The sequence below is a fragment of the Arctopsyche grandis genome, chromosome 13, assembly GCF_051622035.1.
Source record: "Arctopsyche grandis isolate Sample6627 chromosome 13, ASM5162203v2, whole genome shotgun sequence".
Classification (NCBI taxonomy): domain Eukaryota; kingdom Metazoa; phylum Arthropoda; class Insecta; order Trichoptera; family Hydropsychidae; genus Arctopsyche; species Arctopsyche grandis.
In genome coordinates, this window is record NC_135367.1 from 4,434,339 (window position 1) to 4,455,277 (window position 20,939).

Below are 20,939 nucleotides of genomic sequence, written 5' to 3' on the forward strand. Positions count from 1 at the left end.
CTTTCGATTGGATGACTCTCAAGCAAGTTGCTGAATGGGGGGAAATAGAACGAACCGTTGATTATTTGCAAGTAAGGAACATCGATGTTGGAAACAATGAGCTTCTTTTCAACCAGTTCGTATATTTAAAAGATTATTTAAATAAAAATAATACCAACGAAAACTGGGAGAAAACGCTGAAATTGAGTATGGAAGAGAAATGCCTGAAGTTTTTTAGAGATACCAAGCATATTGAACAGAAGTCATGTTTAATACAACTATGTGAGTATATATTTGCCATTCCAGACCACAATTCCAATGTGGAGAGAATATTTTCCCTGATGTCAACACAATGGTCGGATGAAAGAAATAAGCTGGCAGTTGAGACAGTTGAGGCAATTATGGTTTGCCAGTATAATTTTAAAATGACTTGCGCCCAACTTTATCATCATGTAAAAGAGGAAAACGATTTAATTAAAAAAGTTAAATCATCGTTAAAATACGATTGGGCTAAAAAAGACTAATTTTTAAAAATAAACTATTACCTACCTACTTTTCCATGTTTTATTTATGTAGCACTTAAATGTCCCGTATCAATGCTTGACAATTATGGCAACCCTATCTGTAGGTTCTCATTATCTCTCTTATATATTTAGGTCACTCATATTGTTGTAACGTTGATCGTGATATAAGCGAACGTAAGAAGATGTTGGTAGTACTTTAGATTCTTAGGACCTACATACATATACGGCTTGGCCTAACGGTTAATTTAGTTTGAGGTTTTCATGCGGACTGTTGTGTTTGTGATTTTCACCTTTAAATCTGAATCTGATGGTTCCGCAAGGAGTTCAACTATTATATTTTTAAACCGCATTGTTATAAAATATTTTTATCCTTGACAGGGGGGGGGGGTTAATGTCCAGGTAATTTTTGACCGGGGGTATATTTCCGAGGGTTGTGTGTCTAGGGGGTAAGTGTCCTAGAACCCAAACACACATGCTTACGACAGAACAAAACGTCACCAATGCAACACATAGGACGGAACAGAAGCTTCAGCAATGAGACCGAACAACAAACAAGAGCAAAAAGAGGAGCAAATCGCCACCGCACAGCGCATCGCAAAACTTAAAAGAATGTAAACAAAAAGCTCACTTAACGTTAGCTGCCGATAAGCTTCGCGTCCTTAAGTACACACTAACCCCAGAGCTTTGGGGAAACGCTTGGTCAAGGGTAATCACCGGGAAGAGCACTCAGCTTATTTGTTGACCCGAAAGCTAAGCCTCTCATTATAAGCCGTTTCAACGACAAGTTTGTTAAGCCCCGTCGGGTGAACCCACCCCCAACGAGCACCCGTCTGTCATCGACGATGATTACCTTCCGAGACATCAATCGACGATCGACCGGTGCCTGTGTAAGTACCCCACGTAGAGTACACACACCCCGACGTAGTACATGTGTGTGTGTGTGTAATTTCAGTGAAAGTATCGACAATTGCCATTGTTTTCCCTAATGTAAAAGCCTTGTTCGCAAGGTTGTCGCTATATTACAAACAAGACCGATAACGACAACGCGAGCTCGGCAATAAACCGGAAGTGAATTTCATAGAAATTGATATTATCAAACGCGCAACAATTTCATATACGTATGTGTGTGTGTGTTTTCGCCGATTATGATTATGTTCTTATTGTTATTGCGTCATCGAAAGCGATATTGGTGAAATTTTCAGCGCGTAGGTGAGCTTATTTCCGAATGGAAAACATCTTTTGGAAATAATTTTGATATTAAATTGAAGTGGTACGAGGTTGTGGAATTAGAATCAATTTGATTGCTCTCTAAAGTGAACCGTACTTTCCCCGAGGTAAATTATTTCACTGCTGATAATAACGATTCAAAGACGTAATTGAATTCAAATAATACGATAACGCTTTGTATCTATACAAATAAATATGCTTATATTATATAATATTATATGACTCGTATACGCTTTATATATATATACCAGGTTGTATTTGATTATTTAATACATATGTAATTATATTATAATTTACTTAAATATGAGCCGTTATATTTTAAAGTGTCGAAAGTACAATTTTCAGTTCCAAAAACACTATTTCTGTTTGACTTAATTCACAAACTTTTATCAATTCTTTTAATTCGATATGTTCAGAATCTCAGAAAAGCAGAATACACGTATGACAGGCCACCAGTATTTTTAAATATTTCTAATAAACATTATATTTAATGTTTCACGGAATATTTCTTGAAATGAATAAAAGTGGAATTATGCCACTTGCAAACATATATTTACATACCCAATTCGAGACTTTGATCATTTCATAATGTCACCTGTTGCTTTTTTCATGTATTGGTTTAATTATTTAAAAATATCTTTGTTTATATACAGCCGTAGACAAATGTACTAGTCTGATTATTAATTAGATAACTAACAATTAATAATTAGACAAATATATTAGGCCACTTGTTAAAAATGCCATTAACCTAAAATACTCGGGTGTTTGGAACAGTTTCATACATTTTTCCACGGCTGTACATATGTATAGCCATATGTAAATATGTATAGCTCTATGTTTATTGTTTACATACAGAGAGGTCTTGTGTTCGAATCCCGATGTTTTCGATTTTCTCGATGATTACGAATACGTTAGAGTTTGTCAATTTATCTTACTCAATTGTTTGAACGGATCCAATAGAAATTAGCATCCTCTCCCTCTCTCACAAATTCGATCAGTCCAATTATTTATTACTGCTGGCATACATTTTCTTGTGGTTTGTTATGAATCTCCAATCTATGTATATAAATACTATAAATACATCTATGAAGTGAGTTTGGATGTGTACTCAATAAGCTATAGTGTCGATTTAGAGTGAACTGTCATAGCGCTATGGCATAAATATAATAACATGAAATATTATACATATAATGTTAAAATGATTTAATTTCAATAGAAATTTCATATCAAAATTACACGTGTTGCTTTAATTAAAGGCCAAATTAGTGCGCCATATTAAATAACATTGCAATGTAATACAATACTGATATAAACATACATAGAACATTTGACTATAAACAAATGTTAATATATAAATGAGATTTATTACCTCCTCAGTGCGATAAAGTCAAGAATATTTACAGGAATACGTAAAAAATTTCATGCTATTTAACTTTCGTAGTACATATATTTCATACAAATTTACAAAGTCCACAATAGAATGAGTACAAATGAAAAAGTCGGATCTTCTTTATAGTTAATAAATAATCGCACACAGCCAAAGTTTAACCGTTTTCGTTCCCTGCGAGCTTTTTGCGTTATTTTTATTTTTCATTTTATTTTTTTTGTGTGTGTACCTTAGCAGGTACGACGCACAGTGGCGCGCGGATAGGCGATATGAATTTTTTAATGCAATATTAGCGTTTTATTGTACATTTGACCTTTTCCATCTGGCATTGTGCGATACACACTGTCGCTTATTTATATTTTGTATACATTAACATAAAATTTCAACGGAGCTCGCGATTTTTCATAAAAATCTCCACGGGGGACCAGACCGCATTATGACGCCAACACATACACACACACCTTGGTCTCTAAAGAAGGGACGAAACGCCCTACACAAAATGATTAATGCTTTCTTTGCCGCATATCTGGGGGGCTCAACTTCACAAGCCGTGGGACACACGACGACCCACCCCCCATCCCCAATCCTCCCAAACGACCCACTTTAGACGACGCTAAATAAATCCACACCTACCGTCCATCCGAGGCTATATGGAAAATTATTAAAATGCTATATCTCAGGTGGATTCTCACTAGTTTCAAATTAAGTGCTTCACATACATACATTCAAACATACATATATCAAAAAATATTGGATCGCATTCTAAAACGTTCTCATCTACATCGTTCTCACTACACAACAAGCCTTTGATAATTTATTCCTATCCATTCCTATCAACAATTTTCGCAGTCAACGTCAAATTTAACAACAAAACAGGCTTCTTTAGCGCAGAGTCTTAGTTTAAGTTTAATCCTTAGACTAATGGCTCCCAACGTAAGACGCATGCTCCGGGGAGGGGGGGTTGATTTTTAAATGCTTTTTATTATTACTATATATATTTAAATAGCTACTAATCAGTTTCTATTTTACAATTTTAATTTAATTTTGTTAGTACATAATCATAGTATTATATTATTCTAATGTCAATGTACAGCATAATAGGAAAAAGAGCTCAAAAACCTATTTACAACTCTTATAAATGCTCATAATACATCTAATATATGATGTTAATTAAAGACTCTCTAAAGTCGACGATCTAAAGCATATTGTGTTTAGGTAATCTGTATAAGGGGGGGGAGGGGGTGATTTGAATGTGATGTATGATAATTTGCAAATCGATGATGTTCGTTTACCCTTTTGTCTGTTGTGCGAACACTATTTGGCCAACGAGTATATGAAAAAAGGTCTTCTTGAAACGAATTTCAAGAAGAAAGACAGCACTTGCGTGAACCATACTCTGAATTAATTTAAGAATTTGAAAAAAGATCAACAGTAAATTCACAATTCTCTGCATTAAATGCTATCAAAAATCCAACTATTTAAGCTAATTGATATTTCTTTTAGCTAAATCTGGAAAAACTCATACTTTAAAGGGGGATTTAATTAAACTAATTGCATTTATTAGTCAAAAAAGTTCTGAAAATATGTAGATGACAAACATTTCAAAGAAACGCCACTGAGAAATAATAATATTAGTAAAAGAAAACATGAGATGGTTAAGGATGTAGAAATACAACTTATTGAAAATTTAAGAACAAGAAAGTTCTCAATACATCTGTATGAATCAACTATAAAATAGGGGGAGCATGAAGATTTCTGAGACATTGGAGTGGGACGTGGTACAAAAAAGGGTTGAGAAACGCTGCTTTAGAGCGTAGACGATTTTTAGAATTAGACATAACCCATTTTCCCCCACCCAAGTGACGCTGGGCAAGTCTTCATACATATGAATACTTGCCCAGGGAAGGATGTATGCTCGGTACTATAAGGAGTAGACAGGAAACCAAACATGTAGTTTCGAGATATGGTTAGAGTAGCTGACATGGTGTGAAAATATTGAAATGGCAATGGTCGGGTCATATGTCTATCAAAATAGCAAAATACACACAGGTTAAGTGCCTGAATTGTACAAAAGATAGGATCAAAAGCCACAGGTGATATGGGTTGGGAAAAGTATGAAAATGCATGGGAGTTCATACATGGGATGCTCATAATATTATATTTTATTCAATATTATTATTTGCACATGCATACATACATACATACATTATATTGTACTAGTGTTGTGCCCGATGGAATATCATCGCATGGGTTATGGCATATTATTTTTTACTATCCGCTACTATTTTAATACTGTTAAATGTATTTTTGTTTATGTGCATATATATGTATTGTTTTTGTCGACTCTAATTTCTGTAGTTATTATTTTGTTTATTTTTAACCATTGTGGCGCATTAGGAATTCCTGTAATGCTATGTAAAATGGTCCAAACTTTAAATAAATAAATTAAGCTATTAAATTAAAACAGATCAAACGCAGGCATAGTTAAAAATTAACATAAAATTTGTTTCGATAGTTTGATAGTAAATCTGTCGATTATTCATATACGTATGAGCCATTTTGATTCCAAGTTGTATAAGTTCACTAAGGCGTGACCATTATTGTTATGTACGACTTGTTTTGAAAGGAAAAATAATAATTACACGGCAATGAAATAAAAGCGTGTTACTTTTATAAGCAAGGCATATATTGTATGTACATAAGTCCACTTTTCTTAAATATCTGGAAAAACATTATATATAATGTATCACGTTTAACAATTTTAAAAGCACTGATAACTTGTAATACGTTTATTCTGCTTTTCCAACACTATCGAATTAAAATAAGTGATAAAAATTTGTGAATTAACTCGCAGAAATAGTCTTTTGGAACTTAAAACTAGACTTCCACCACTATAAAATATAACGGCCCATATTATACAATTAAATTCTTATCTCATACATCGTGTATACATATGTACGATTTTATTTCTTCGGTTTTATACATTTAATATTTTATATACAAATAGTGTTATGCCCCTTGAAATTTCAACGGGTGGTTTCGGAAACAAATTGATGCATGATTTAAAATAAAGTAACAATACGATTTGTAATAATTAATCGGAATCAGAAATGAAACTAGAAAACTAAATCTGTTTGTGCGCCTTGCTCGCGTGTATTTATTTTATTAAATATCTCCATACTTGTCCACGCGTCCGCCACATACATACATACCCACATACATCGCGTCTTTTTTAAATACATTATTTTATTTAAAATATTTATATCATTGCAACTCATAAGGTTTCTTTAAAGAGTAATAAATCAAAATAAATAATATTATATATAAAAAACGGACGCGATATGTGTGTCAACACACATCCAATCAGAGTGAAGTAATCGAGGAGACACACAGAATAGCATTATATATGTGATTTATTTATTTCATCCATATACTATTTATATAGACGATGGGGATTGCACAATTCTCCCTATTGTCTGGAATAAAACGTTAGTATTTATTATTAAAACAGAGACTTACGTGAGCGTGTTGGAGTGAACTTTATTCAGCAGCAAATGGCAAACGGCTACAAATAATATTTATAAGGACATACAAAAAATACCTACTAACAACTCTTGACTCAAAGTATACCTATGATGTATTTCTCGATACAATTTAAAAGCCGTTCTACTTTTATTATCTGACGTATAGTACAGACATACACATGTTTTATGAAGAATTGAATATTCTCCACTGAAAAGGATCAAGTGAAATGGTGGATCCGAACAGGCTTTTGAATTAGATCGACAGGAGGGAGGGGGAGGGGGGGGGGGGAGAGCGACCTTGTGACCGAAATGGGCAAAACATTGATACGTATATGTATGTACGTTGTTTTGGCGATGCGAATTTCGGCTAATTTGACCCATGAGATGCGGAGTTTGCGGGAACCCGGTCGGTGGGGGAGATTTTAACGAGCGTGACGCGAATGGTTGAACGTTGGGGTAAAACTTTGGAAATCCTTTTGATTCGTTAACACCGCAACGGCCGCAAATTTCCCCGACAAAAATAAATAAGACAAAACCAGTGTCACCTGTCGGAACTTTAGCAATTTCACAACAACCCGTAATCGCGCAACGGTTAACTTTTACAAGGGAACGACTCGTTTAGCGGACGGCCACCGAACGGTTTAATTTTCTGCGTCGCATCACCGAAATAACATTATTTTACTTATTATTTCATTTAAGGACTATGTTAACTACAGTTAATATGCTCCTAAATTCAAATAATTAAAAACAAACTTTAAAATAACAGCCAACTTTGATTCACTATGCTATCCAATCAATTATTGAACATACGTACATCTGCATATGTATATATGTACATAAGTTGATCTATTATAAGCAATTTATTTAAGGCCTCTATTTAACCGATCGGTATAAAAATTAGAGTAAAAGTACTACTTCCCGTCCAGGTAAAAATATTTAAAAAATATAAAGTTATAAAATTTATTATTTCTATTACATGTGAAAAATGTTTTGTTTGATTCAGTTAGCGGTTTGGGAGATAATTGAATTCAAAAACTTAAAAAAAGGGGACACCTATAAGGGGAGGTACCGTTTCCGGTTAAAAATTGACGTCGTGTCAATAAGAATTTCAGTAACCAATACTAAGTTTCGGTTCGATAGGACTAACGGTGTTCAAAAAATCCCCAAAATACACAGACATACACACATTTTTTCTAGATCATGAAAACATTATAAGACCCGAACAACCTAATCTTAAATGAATAGGGCCAACCCTAACATGATCCTTAAATAAATAAGTGTTGGGCGCTAAAATCTAAAATAGGCGATACGCTATTATCCAACTGTCAAAAATTATAATTTATTTGGTTTTTCATTTATATTATTTATCTGATCACTTCTACAATATATGTAAGTATTATTTACGTATAAAGAGGTGTTGTCTGTTAGTTTGAAAACTTACATAATGAATCTTCAGAAAATTTTGAGTATCATTTTTCAAACACACTATAACTATGTCAAGCATAGTTATATTATTTCATAATGATTTGAATCATTTTCCGGTATTATTCTGAAGAGTCATCTTGAAAATATTACATTGCGGTACTTTGTAGCAAAATACTCTGAATGGAGCTCATTATTTCCTACAGCTATATTTTCAATTTTTCGAGTTTTTCCAACATAAACATTTGATAATAAGGGAATTTAAATGCATTTTAAGAAAATGATGAACGCTAATTAAATAAGGATTATGTATCAGCAATGAAATGTAGTAAAATATAACAAAAAATATTTCCTATTGTACATATCTCTATTGTTTGTGGAATTGGTGCGCTTGGTTTATTAGTAAACAATATTTATTCTTAAAAAAATAGCCTAAAATTTAATATTATATACATTTACCATATATGTATTTATATGTATATTTACATATTTGCACAGATAATAAATCACTGATATGAAAATCAATCAAAAACAATAAATAAATTAACAGTAAATATCAAAGAAATGAAAATATCGAAGTAACTTTCACTGGAGTAATTAATTTTATTTACTTTTAAAAGTAATTATATAATGTTTACATCAGATAGTGTGAAGAACGTTGTAATTGTTCAACTATATAACCTGTGAAGTTAACTAAGGCAACTAACTGATAGTCAACTGTCATCGCGTCGATCTGACAGTTGATTTTAATGATTTAGTTCATGATCAAATTTCTCAAGCGCATTTGCAAATTTCCCGTAGAAATTTGCTTACTTTAATTCAAACTAACCCCCTTATGTTGGTAAAATATCAAAGCTTGGAAAAGTTGAAGAGTGGTTCAAAATCAGTAAAAATACATATAACGCCCCATGTACACACAGTCAATAAAAATAATAAAAAGCTTATTAAAATGATAAAAAAAGTTTGAATTGACTCTCAAATCTAACATAACAAATTATTGTTTTTCACTCCCGCAGACAACTGAAAACTGGAGAAATATTTTGCGGCAGCTAAAACTTTTATAGTACGAGCTAAATTCCGCAGCGTTGCTCGGGTGAATAAAAACAAACCTTGCTATAAAATCATTTCAAAAGTATATACCTATATATTAGCCAGCAGAATGGCTCAGTGGTTTCGTTTATGTTTAGCACCGAGAGGTTAATACTGCTGGTCAGACTTGGACTCCAAGTCGATCGTTTCTAATCAGAGTTTGACAATTTATCTGATTTCATTGATGAAACGGTTTCTCCATCAAATTGGAAAAAATCATCCTACCCGCTGTCACAAATATCTGAATTTGACTTATGTACAATATGTAAAAATTTATGTACATGTATAAATCCATAAATGTCTCTATGGATTAATTTATTAATTAATTAATTTTTAATGTCCTGTTCTTCAGCCTCTCGAAATACAGTGATTTATGTAATAAAAATGCTGCAATGTTTGTAATTAATTGTCTAGGAAGGCGCATTGGGGGTTACCTGTTAGGTTTCCTGGTATATATCTATGTATGTAAAAATAAAATAAAATGTTGTATGGGAAGTGTATCTTCCATTTATAATATATTTTGACTAGTTTGAATTTATTCCATCTAACCTGGTACCAACTATTGTTACAGTTGAAGTTTAATTTTCAGTTGTAATATATTTTGACTAGTTAGAATTTAATCCAACTAACCTGGTACATATATGTATAATATATTAACTATTATAAATTATAAATTATAATAGTTATAATAATAATAATTATTATTATTAATAGTAATAATAATACATTATAATAGTTAAATTATTAAGTACAAAATATATTACAATTGAAAATACAGTTAATTTTTACATACCTCCTTTACGTTTCACATGGCTTTCGTGTTAGTGGTCATTTTTTATCTCTTTTCCGATCGTTTTCATACTTTGCCATATTGCTCATTTTGGTCATCAATACACGTTAATGTGTCGTCTGCCATTACGTTGGAGATAAAATATCGTATAAAACGCGTTTTAAAAACGGGGCCCGTAAACCTTCCTGACGTTTAATAAGCGTTCGTTTCGTGTCTTCAACCTGTTTGCCTGGATATCGCCATATAAGATTTTAATTGTTTAAACGCCTATAATTCATTTTTTATAAAAAAAATTATAAAATTTGCTCTATATGTTCTCGTTATCTCTAATATTTAAATATTTATAGTTTTAACTCTCATATGTATATATACATAAATTTCAAATTTGGCGTCTAGCTTCATGTAATGTAATACACGATATATATTGATTTTTGGCCAAATATGTCAAATCTGACATTTCACTGTATATCTCCTCAGTCGGTTTTATCTGCGAGATAAGTATTCAATAAGAAGTTATGATGTATCTAATTGTTAATATGATTTACAATAAGCTTACATACATTTAGTTTTTTACAATAAGCTTTATTAGTGAGTACCAGTTTAAATGTTTGGCCTTCCTTGTAGGTATACATCTATCTATGTAAAATAAATAAATAAAATAAAATAAATACTATGTATATGAATTCACTTGGTAATTTGGTATCACTACCTTTAATTAGACACAAACATACAAAAAAATTCTCAAAAATTAAATAGATCATTTTGAAAAAAAACTTCAAAAAAAATACACCTCAAAATCAAAACCCCAGCCGCACAATTAAACCCGAATTAAGCCCAATCTCCCGTCGATAATAAAAACGATCGTCGGCGATTAAAGACGCAACGATTGCGATAAACCCCTCCGAGTTGAGGCCCGAAATTGAGGCCCGAGGCGTTAACCCTCGCACAGAGGACACACTATATCAAAGTGAACGTGGGTGATTTTGACACGACGTAATAAAACAATGGCGACGAGACCCTTATACGACGCAATAAAAACCCACCGCTGAAAGTATCGGTCGTATTGACCCGAAACAAAACGCCAAACCGAGCCTCACTCACTTATTATCGAGTAAGTGCTACTTACCGACGAATAAAATATAAGAAAACGTCCACCGGAGGGATTTTCGACACTTGATTTATACCCCTCTGATATATTACATATGTGTAATATAATATATATTACGTATTACAAATATACCGGTCAAATTGTCACAGAGGCGCCGAAACACCAATATCGGGTCGTTAACTTGATTGAAACGCAAAGTCAAACAAAATTCGACCACTTGTTGACGTTCTAGCTGTAAATTATATAATTATACAAAGTTTCACTTGTCACTTGATTGATAATTTGATCTGGATCATTCCATTTTTGTATCGTCAATGTGACTTGCGCGGATTTTCGTACACGACATTGAAAATGTGTCTACAAGGGGTGATTTTTTTTGGAATTTTGATGCCGTAAAAAGATTAAAACGAATTTGGTTCAATTTTATAAAAATGTGAGGATTTTATTGTAAAAACTATCAGTGCCAAAGTAAATACGCACGCTATGATTAAACAATGAATTACACACCTTATCTTAGAATTGTTTGTAGAAATGAAATACCAGTATTTTATAAAGGTCAATTTTTGTGATAGATCCTATCATTAGAAATAAAAATAGTTTCGTTGGAACATTGTATGAAAATCCTCTTTTTTTGAGAATTGCCTTTCTTTCAGAATTTCTTTTCTCTGATTTTTGAGAATTGCCTCACAAACCTACATAACTTTTATCTTACCTGGTGTATATGCAGATTTTAAGTTTCACTTATTTAGTGTGTATTGTATGTAAATAGACGCTTAATTGATTGGAAACTGGAAAAACTAATTACTATTTTTAGAAAGCATAATTTTGATTAATTTAAAGCTACAAATGTGTATGTATTATTGAAAAGCATGAGATAATTTTGCATCTGTAATGATTTTTAAGATGAGTCGTGGCTACTGCTTACAGTTTACAAATTATGTTCTGAGCATATTATGTAGCAAATTTCATAAAAAAGTGGATCATTTTGTACTTAAGTATTATACATACATACATCTAACAGATTTAAATTTGCACTTTTGCTAAAATTAATTCGAACGTATTTATGACGCAATGAAATGTTTGTTTTGCAACATTAAAATTTATAACTTTTATATTGAAAGCAATGAACTGAAACTGTCTGAATTGTTTTCCCAGCAAAATTTATGTACTCGCACACAAACAGATAGAGGATAATTATTGACTCGCATACTGTATTATATTTAGCCAACTTTTTCACGGTTCTAGCTGAAGCCGCACTCTTGCGGAAGCCGAAAGCGATGAGAGAAAAAAGGGTCATTTATTTTTTACCCCCATCTCCTGCCACTGTGGGAAGAAAAGAAAGATAGGTGTGGGGGGGAGGAAAAGTGGGGTTCAGGCCAAAGGAAAAACTCCGTCCCTAAGAGGTAGATAATAAGGGAAACAATGAGATGAACGCGTCGTTCCACTCGCCGCCCCTCGTTTAATAGTTTTTACGTCGGCACGGACGGCCCTGGTACAGTCAATTAGAAGATAGCGAGCACACACCCCATCCAGTGGCGTCCTGCCACTTTAATCTCCATGACGATCGTTATACGACCGTTCCAATAATGGCCGCAGTCGAGTGCCGCTCTAAATGTCTTATCCATTTGTCGGCGAGCGCTTCGATTCGACTAAGAAAATCCACCCAGGGGCGTGCGAATCGATTTGCAAAATAAAAAAAAATGAACACTCACATGTCATATGTACATATATTTAATTTAATCTGACCTTAAAACACAATAATAAGAAAGTGTCTTTTGCAAGAAATAGGCGAAAAATTAGCTTAATGATGAGTTTTATCAATAAAATATGTTGTGTTGTGCTCGTTGATTTCAACGGATGGCTTCGGAAAGGAATTGATACACGAATTAAAATAAAGTTACATGTTATACATAAATAAATATAATGTGAGGTAATTTATAGGCGCGTGCGCGTATTACATAATGCGCCGTTGGCCGCATTGATGAATTAATGTGTGTGTGTTTTCCAGGATGTGGATTTTACCGATTTAAAATTCAACACACTTCCAATTTAAAAATAATGTGGCCAGAACACTATCCCAATAAACATGTTTCAATAGAAAATATTCAATATAAAGTAGTATTAACAGTGGGAAAAAATCTCAAGTGAAAAAACGTACTTTTGACTTTTGATTTGAGCTGGACGACTGTTTAGAGAGATTTGAAAGCTGAAAAGTACTACAATTGGAAGATAAATATTGGAAGATTCCAATATTCATTTTGAACAGGAAATTGACAGATTTTGAGACATCGACCGAACAACACCAATATATAGAAAAATCGCGCCATTTAAAAAAAACATATATTTCCGAATCTCGAGCCAATCAACATTTTTTATTACCAGATTCGTGTTCACTGGGCATAGATCTATAAGAGAAGTCATATCTCGTCTCTGAACCAAAAAAAAAGTCATCATTTGTCGAACAGTGTTATCGGGAAGATTTTTATTGCAAGGAGCCGAATTCGGGAGAAATCACGAAATATCCAAATTCTGAGAACCACAGCAGTTAATAAATAATTTTTAAAATACAGAAGGTTTGAAATATGACGAATAATAAAAATTTTAGAGCAAACAATAAAATACAGAAATTGGTAATGCAACTTTTGACAATAAAATTATAATTTAATATTAATAAAGTCTTTACATAAATATAATTACAGCGTTTTTAGATTAAATATAGCTTGGTGTAGACTCTAGACATGTACATATGTCGAAAAAATTAAATGAAAAGATCAATACATTAGTACATACATATTTATGAACGGGCTTATAAGCAAGTATAGTTTCAATGTATTATATTTAATCTATATTAAATAAAACAAATGAATACAAAACTTTTTTTAAGAAACATACAGTACACTTTTTTAATCATATAGAAAAGTTATACTTTTCCATTTAGACTAACATTTTACCAATCCATTTATCCAATTACATGGAATTATCATACATAAATCATTCGAATTCAAAGCAAATAATAATACAAAAACGTGAAAACGTTTGGAAATCTCTGATGTAATTGAATGGATCTTTTATACGGAGAAAATTGAACGTTTCAGGCACACACACATATACATACATACATACGTATATTAAACCTAGAAGAAATTTACTTCGCCGAGTCATTATTCTGACAAATTAACCTACTTACTCTTCTAGAATCGAAACGTGTACGTTCTGATTCGAAGTTTTTCATTCGGAATTCTCTTAGAAAAAAAAAACACATTATTTTAACGTAAAATACATATGTATATGAAATATGTAGTCCTACAAACGTATGAAGACTTGCACAAATATAAATCAATCAGTTTAATTGAATCACACACGTACGTATGTACATACACACACGCGCATTCATATATTAATTACATAATACGAACAGCGTTTAATTGAAGTGGACGGTAACACTTCACTGGAATATATAAAATAATAAATACCTACTATAATTAAAGGTGGGCTTTGCAGATTTTTATCGCATCAATCAAGGCATCCCCTTCCTCGACGGAAAGCCCCAAAAATATGAGGCGTTGAAATTCGGAGTCCGACGAAATAAATTAGAGGCCTAAAACGATCCGCGCGCGAAAATTTTCCGAAAGGGAGCCGAGCGCAGGGAAAAGTTCATTTGACAGAGATATCTAAGTTATGATAATGAAAAAGTAAAGTTTGATCATTAATTTAAATTGTAATTGAGGGGGATGAGAGGCAGAAGAAGGTTCTGCGCTCTATCTTGGTCGATGTATTTTTAATCTCCATATAGGCAAGTGGAATTAATGAAATTTCCGCCTTTTTCCGACGTAATCTCGCCTGATCTTAATTGCGGAAAAACTCACAAAATACACACACACACACACACACACAAACTAAAAATGATTTTTGAAAATATGCGGGTCGTATAATTACACCAGAATAGATAAAACTTTAAAAGAATACTGAGTATACTAGACGAGGGTGTGCCAATAGTAATTATTCGTAATTAGCGTTTACGAGATTTATCGCGAAAGCAATTAAGACTAATAAATAACTTATTCACATTATGTGTTTACTTATATTATTTGAGAACTTTGCGATCCCCTAATAGACATTTACAAAGTATGGCAAGTTATTTGTTTTGAAAACACAGTACAGTTAAGGCTTCCTTTGAAATTTAATTCGTCTTATAAACTTAACTCGTTAAAAAGGGATCAAAACTGCCTGTCAATCCGTTATACATATGAACGATAAGCAACAAAGTTCAAGGCCAAATCAACATTAGGTCAAAGTTTGTAAATCAACAGTATATATTTATTATTACTCATATTTCGCCAGGTAGATATATGTACATAACTTATATCTTTCAACAACTGAACTATGTAAAATCGATCGCTCAAGATTGAAGTGATGACTAAAAATTTGCATTACGTAATATTATATAATTATAAAATTAATAATTACGTCCATAATTTGATTCTAGATACTCAAATCTAACAATAAAAAAAGATACACATGTCATTCAAGTTAGACTAAACGTCTCACCTCACAGTTTTCAGATTTAATCTAACATATTGATTGAGGCTTTCCATTCAAACTGTATGTATATCATCGTCACTCTATTCCTTTACTAAATCCAACCCTTTTACTTTATACCTATGTATGTATGTAATTTGGGAGAAAAATTGTCAACATTTACGTACGTTTTTTATACAATACAGAAGAAATGATGGAAATATAAAACAAGACATTTAGTTTATATTTACTAACATACTCTTAAATAATTTATATATGAAATTGGAGGATACTTTTTCATTTCATGTATAGTTTCTTGCAAGCATTAAAATATACGAAATATAATAAAAAAAAGCAACTTTGTCCGAAAGTTTTGTATGTAATCATTGACATCTCTTCCAAAAACAATCTACGAAAGACTGTCGATTTACATATCGGACAAATAAACCAATAAGTAAAATACAATACTTATGATCTTATAATTTATCAGATCAGAATAAATGCTATTAAATAGGTGCTACAAATTTTCCAAATATAATCTACCAATGAATATACAATGTAATTTCCAAATACGTACCAATCAAAATATAAATCCTAATCTGTTCGCATTCAATCAATTAATTTTCAAGCATTCGACATTTACATAAGATTATCAATAAAACCAACTAAAGATTGCTCGATAATATATCTAAAGAATACATGGAAATCATTCTAACGTTTCTAACGTGTAACTATGTACAATAATACCGCCCACGCAGAACTTCCAAGCATAATAACACCCTCACCCACACAAATATGTACATATATTACATAATAAAATACATCTATAGACGTATATACAGATCCAAACACAGTCCATCCCCAATCAATCTGCCACGCAGGGGTTCCAGCTAGCGTCAATGGCCGCTTATCTCAGTTGGCGCATATTGCGAACTAGGAGATGATCCAGCGTAATAAAGTGAACCATGACGGTCAATTGCCATTATTAGACCCCCATAGCAGTGGTTTATGTAATAATATAATATACGATGTATAACACACTACATTTCGCTTTCGGTTGTTTGTTACGACTCATCCCGAGTTCACGGCATGAGAAGACTTTCTGAGATAATCCCAAATGACTTGTATAATATTAATTAATCCCTTCGAAACCCATCTCGTACTTCTACTTTATATAATAAAATACATTTGCAGGTGATAAAGAAGCAGTTTTAATTTAAAGCGCATTGACTGTGCAGCGATGCAGAACAATGCTGTTGTGTTTTCATTTATCTCGAGAATAAGCGCTTGACTGTAAAATTGAATGCAAATTTAATTTGCATTGTTTTAACTCTTTACAACGACAATAAAATGCAGAAGGTATTAATTTATTTATTAGAGTTTAATTTAATGCTGTTTTGATTATTAAGTTAGTCTGTGCAATGGATTGCATTGTTGAATTTCTTTAAGTAATATGTAATTTTATATAATAATTTAATAATTATAATAATGATTCTAATAATAATTAATAATTCTAGTGTATTAACTTTGTATCCGTCAAAATATTTACGTTTAGTTTAATTAAAATTTTCGAGCGGAAATATTGCAGTTTTATTAATTAAATGAATAGGTATATGTATTTCATCATCAATTCATTGGAGAATACTCGGTTTTGTTACAAAATTAACAAGTTTTTTAAGTATATTTAAATATTTAATAAATTGCAGTAAGATAATAAATAGGTAGTATAATATTCAATTGAAACTTTGGCTAAAGTAACTTTAAAGAAACAAAAATCAAATTCAATTTATTTATAAAGGTCACTTTTGATATAATAAATAATTTCAAGAAGCTGAAATGTAGCTCTTTGCGTAACATAACTAATCCAATAGTTCAAACATTCATTTGTTTTTTTATTTAATTTATTTGAATCGAAACAAAATAATATTCAACGACAGTTAATCGGAACTGAAATTGTAACCGGGAATCGGAACTGAAGTCGGAATTGGAACTGAAAAAGTAATCGGGATCCGGAACAGAAACATGAATCTGAAACCGGAACTTTAACAAGATTCGGGAACCGGAGCTGAAAAAGGAATCCGCATCCGGAACTGAAAAAGGAATAGAAATAGAAAACGGAATCAAAATTGATATATCGTCGTCATAGAATATTGATTTTCGATAATATCACGTATTATTCTACGAACCAAAACGTACATATATGTATGTATACAAACATACAAAGTCTCTTTCGAAATTATTATATTGGATTAACCATTTCTATTTAAATATCTTAAAATATATATGTACATATATGGAAATGAATTATATCCGACAAGATTTCATTTTCTTTTTTCGTTATGAGCAGTACCGAGCTTTTCGTAATAACATAATGAGTGTCAACTATGCTAAAACAGATAGCGCATTAATCTCACTGAGACTCTCCAACAACAAAAAACAAAAATTTACACATCTCCGCTCTTTATTACATTTATTTTTTTGTTCTCTCTAGAGAATAAATTTCATCAGAATTGGATAGTTTGCAAAAAGGAGTATAATAATCGGACAGTTTTCTTTCTCAGGCAGGCGGCGGCGCGGCGGCGGCAAAAAGAAGAAAAACAAACAGTTGATGGGATCCACAGAGGTGAGGATAATACCGAAAGGTAGCAGAGAAGAAAGAAGGGATGGTTCGGTGGGGTAGTAATGTCTGAGGTAGTGGTGGAGGCAGATAGCACCGCCACGTCTGCCCCGTAAGAAGACAAATGACAAACGACCGCCGATGGAAGAAGCCACCGCCCACCCAGCCACCCCCAAAACCCACCCCCACACCCAGAATCTATCCTCGACGAGGAAGGAGTGTTGTCGCCGCCTCGGCCAATCTTCATCCTGATGGATGCTCGACGCCACTCGGCACAATCTACAATCCGATCCGTCCGATGGAGATAGCACGCATTTAAAAAACGAAAGAAAGAAGACGGGGAGAAAGAAAAAAGTATCCACCGGAGAGAGGAGCGAGCGCCATTATAACAGTGTCTTACGGCCGGTAATCTTGAAAAATGACTGAAGAAAAAGTACTAGTAGTAGCTTCACGCAAATTTAATACGTGAGTGGGTGGAGGGACGCTCGATTTGGCGACCGTGGAAAACTTGCGACGCTCGTCAATCATCGCCCGGCCACGGCGAATTTTCCATTTTCATCCCCGATAGCTGCTGTTTTGTTTTACTTTAATGTTATATATATATATTATTAGCGGATGCGCCATTTTCACGAGAACTTTCTAAAGCGGTCACACTTTCAAGGCCTACCAGATGTGATATAAAAATTTAGTGCAACTATTAATTCAAAATAACTATCGAATAAAATCTAACCTGTCATACATATGTACATAACCATACCTAGCTTATGATATACCCAACCACACCATAACTAGAAAGGATATCCTTTCACTTTTAAGGTAATATTGCCTCTCATGTATTTTCCTAATTATTATCTGGCTGATTTGGACGATCAAAAAAATCATTCATTCCCATTTTCCATTTTTCCGTTCCAGGTGGCGAAGAGAAGCTACTGGAAATACATATAAGCCTAAATCCGAGACGTCTTTGTTACATGATAAATAATACAAATGTTTGACATGAATTCCTTGAACATCCCTTTAATTCCAATATGCTGTAAGGTTGGAAATTAACCAAATTTACACAAGTTTTTCGAGGGATTGAAATTTGAAATATATCTACATACTTGATTAACTACGGCTACGAACTCAACTTTGTCTTTGAAAAAAACCTAACCTAAACCCAAGATGTCTTCGCTGCATGGTAAAAAATTGATAATGTTTGACATGCATTTATTCAATTCTAATTATTAATTAAAACATAAAACAATTATTACTTTTAACGAACTATATATGTATCTATAACTTTAGCATAAAATCATTGCAAACATTCTTTGATTACTTAAAATCTTGATCAAAATTGTATAGTATATTTTGAAGATTTCGAATTCTAATAGATATTGAACATGGACAGAAGCTGTTTTTTTTTCACTGCGACCATTTTTTAATAATAGACATTCAAAGGGTGTGACTTTTCAGATCCATATTATGACATATTGGTGTCAAAAAATTGATCACGAAACAAGCGAAGATTTATGGCGCAACATGACGCGACGTCTTGTCACCGAAAGTGAACCCAGATTTAAACTTACGTGGAAATTCGAATATTTGTATTCATATGTAATATTTAGTTATTGTCAAATAAAATAAATATTGACAAAAAATGTACAATTCTCAATGTATAATCAAAGATTGTGTCAAAAAGATTGACAAAAACGTCCAATTCTAGTCGAATGTTTTTGGTTTGATGTTATTGTATATTTCAAATTTATATTTAACGTAGTAATCTCATTCAAATTTTTGCATATAAACGTAGTTATATCGTAAATTATAATCAAAGATAATTTCACCCAACCTGTGCTTTAATATTAAAATAGCTTTGCCATGAAATTAAATAAAGTGCACACAGCCTGAAATATTACACCTATACAAGCATACAACCGCATGGGAAAAATATGCAAAAATTAATTTCGTTAATAGACTACTAGACGACGCAAAACTTTCATGCAATTCTGACAAAATACATTTCATGAGTACAAAAATACATTTTAAACACCGCCTGGCACTGTGTCAATTTACAAAGTGTAATATTTTACGTTGGTTGAAATTTTACATGCATAACGGAACCACGACGGTTAGAAAGGAAAGTCGCAACGGTTCCGTAGTGTAGCGGTTATCACGTCTGCTTTACACGCAGAAGGCCGCCGGTTCGATCCCGGCCGGAACCATTTATTTTTTTTAGTGTATAAACAAATATTTTTTTAAATTTTTATTCCCATCACCTAACTATTCCTTTGGGGAAAAATGATAAAAAAAAACTCCACATTGTACGAACTCAAATTAGTCTTCTTTGAGAGGCGAGAGGAGAGCCTTTGACGATAAATTTATGCATTCACTATGTCACATCCCAAAGCTGAAGGGGTGCAACCCCTAGAATTCCTTGCATCCCCTCAATTCCAATATGCTGCCGTAATAATTGTAGCTAAGGCTGGAAATTAACCAAATTTACACAAGTTTTCCGAGGGATTGAAATTTGAAATTAATCTACATACTTAATTAACGACGGCTAAGAACTCAACTTCAAATACATACATATGTACAATTATATTTCCTGTTTGGTATTAAGTATTGGAATATGTATAATTGTACATATTCCAATACTTAATACCAAATTGGCTAAATTGAGTTATCATTGCAATCTTTTTCCCGTTTTTATATTCTATTTAATCAAAGTGATAACTTTTTTACACAATATATACATAGTTTAAACTTAGATTT

At 32.6% G+C, this 20,939-nt stretch overlaps 1 protein-coding gene and 1 non-coding gene across 3 annotated transcripts in view; both read left to right on the forward strand.

The window, feature by feature from the left end:
• The window catches only part of LOC143921513 (uncharacterized), a 381,855-nt gene that overhangs the window by 243,303 nt on the left and 117,613 nt on the right, over positions 1 to 20,939 (forward strand). The gene's annotated exons all lie outside the window — the stretch shown is intronic.
• TRNAV-UAC (transfer RNA valine (anticodon UAC)) lies at positions 20,317 to 20,389 on the forward strand. The gene has a single exon. It is a non-coding gene; the product is annotated as a tRNA-Val (tRNA).